Source organism: Loa loa, assembly GCF_000183805.2.
Source record: "Loa loa unplaced genomic scaffold supercont3.600, whole genome shotgun sequence".
In the NCBI taxonomy this organism is placed as follows: Eukaryota; Metazoa; Nematoda; class Chromadorea; order Rhabditida; family Onchocercidae; genus Loa; species Loa loa.
This window is the reverse complement of record NW_018108780.1, coordinates 17,816-20,521: the sequence shown is the minus strand read 5'-3', so window position 1 is coordinate 20,521 and position 2,706 is coordinate 17,816.

Here is a 2,706-nt window from a genome sequence, read left to right as displayed (position 1 = left end):
AAAAAACTCCTTTTCAATAGTAACATTTCGTATGACATTATTTTAATGCTATGAAAATTATAGCCTACCATATGTGGTATGCATTATTATTATTATAAATAGATTGTAAAATGAAATGATCGTTTGTTTGATTTAATAACTTCTGGATTAATGATGTTGATTGAAATTAATGAAAGGTTATTCTTAAGTGAAAGGTTATCAATGACAGGTTTATACAATGATGTATACACTGTTATTGATGGATTATTATTGCTGTTTGCTGTAGGGTATAGTGATTTACAATTTTTCAAACAGGCGGAATTCAATCATGCTGTAGTGGACACTGCTCCCCTTATCGCGACATCATTCCTCTTCTCGCTATACCTTTCTCCATTTCATATCATTACGCATCAGTGATTAAAGATATCAAAAGATTCGTGTCGTTATCAGCATTCAATATCATTTCGATGTCTATTATAAAATTTTTATATTCATTAAAAAAAAAAGAAAAAAAAAAAGAAAAAGAATGCAATGAATATTTTTGGTTGGGAATTGGATGTGATCGATGAAAATGAAATATGAATGAATGAATGATTGGGTAAAAAAGGTTACAGGGAGAAATTTTCGATTCGATTAATTTTGAGCATTGGAAATGAAACTACTAATTTTGATTTAAGTTTAAGAGTAAAGTTTTCAATAGCTATATTTTGATAGATAGACACTTCTGGATGAATTGTATACGATCAGAACTAGTCATGCATAAAACCTGTTAAATCTGATGAAAAATTGTTATTTTGAAAAAGAAAAAAAAGGAAAATACCGAAGTAAAATGAAATGAGCGAAAAAGTTCTTCTTCCTCTTCTTCTTCTTCGGAAAAAAAAAACGACAAAATACAAGTCATGGTAGGATTTATTATGATATGAAACTATTTTCAATGCTAACTTTCTTGATGATAACTAAATTAATTAAATATCGTATTAAATTATATATTATTTTCGTGATGAATTATGATTACTTTATACTAATGCTATCAATAATATTAGTTAATAATTTAATGACTTAATTTTCTGTATTCCACTTTATTTAATGACTTAATTTTCTGTATTTTACTTTATTTAATGAACATTCTATAAATTTTGATAGATAATTTGATTAACTTATTTTCTGTAAAGGTATTCAAAATAATCAATGATTGCTTTGAAATGAATGCAAACTTAAGTAATGTTTGATCTTAACTAATATCCCTTTCAGTAAAATTTTTCATGATTTGAAATTTTCCTTAATCATTCCTCTCTTTCTCCAATCTTTTTTAAGTTTATTTCAGCATTTCTTGCTAATATCCTTAATTGGTTGATTATTTATTTGGTCGTTTGCTTATTTCCCCCATTGATTCTTCGAGGTAATGGTTAATTATTATTATAGAAGGTTGAGAAATCGAGCAGAAAATTTATCAATCAATAAAACAATACAAAACTATTTTTATGTAATATTTGAAGAATTGATAAGAAATAGTTTGATCAACGAAGTAATACTACGCATCACCATCAAACTATCTTCTTCCATTTACCTGTAGTTAAAAAAACTTTGAATAAAATATTAATTTCAACCGTTAGTTAATTTGTTTTTATGAATAGCTATAAGTTTCATAATACCATATGATCAATTATTTATAGAAACAAAATTTGTTGATAATACCGATTAAAATGAACAAAATTTTTGTAATTCATTTCAACTTCCTATCGTACTGGCAACAATCCATTTTAGTTGAAAAAAAAAATGACAAATTTGGTAAAAATTTTACCATAAAAAAACGAAAAAGTTTTTTAATACTCGTTTTGGCGACATTAACATTTTATCCTACTTTTATAGCTTGAAATTAGTGAAAATGTTGGTTACGTTTTTTTTTTTTTTTTTTTTTGGTTTTATTTCCAACTAATAATTCTCTGAATGCTTCTTGGATCATTTCTCATCAATTAATTACTGTTTTTCAAATAATTTACCAGTGAACTATTTCATAGGAAAAAAGTAAAAATTTTTTCCTTTTTTTCATTTTTTTTTTTTTAAAGCTTCGTTGAACTCTTTCCGATATATTCATTTTATTGTGTTGAAAGCAAATGATCCAACTACAAATTACAACATATTTGCTTCCGAAAAAAAAAATTTCTCTCAAGAGTAAACAAAAAAAAAGAAAAAAAAGCAGAAAGAAGAAAAACTATTTCGATAAGTACCATAAAAATTTCCTGTTCTTTTCTTTTCATTTTTTTTTTTTTTGTATGCTTAAAAAAAAGAAAAGAAGAAATTTTTGACTTTTTAAAATCATAATAAATTTGATTGAAAGATTTCGGAAAAAAATGTAACAATTAGCGATTAAAATTGAAGTGAAAAAAATTGTCATGAAAAAAAATGAAAAAAGATTGGGAATAAAATTGATAGTCAACTTAGTAAAATTGAATTAAATAAAAATCACAAATTAATTGGAAATTGAAAAATTATTAAAAAATTGTTTCATTTTTATTAGTTATCATTCATTTCTCATAAATGTTGTCCAATCGTTTACCGTACACAGTAGTATATATATATATATATATATATATATATATGTATTGATATTCTATCATATCATTTTGAAATGTCTTCAAATAATCACTTCTTTTTCTTGTCCTTTTTTATTTTTATCTTTTCTTTCCTTTTCTCTTTTTCTCATTCCCTCTTTTTTTTTCTTTTTTT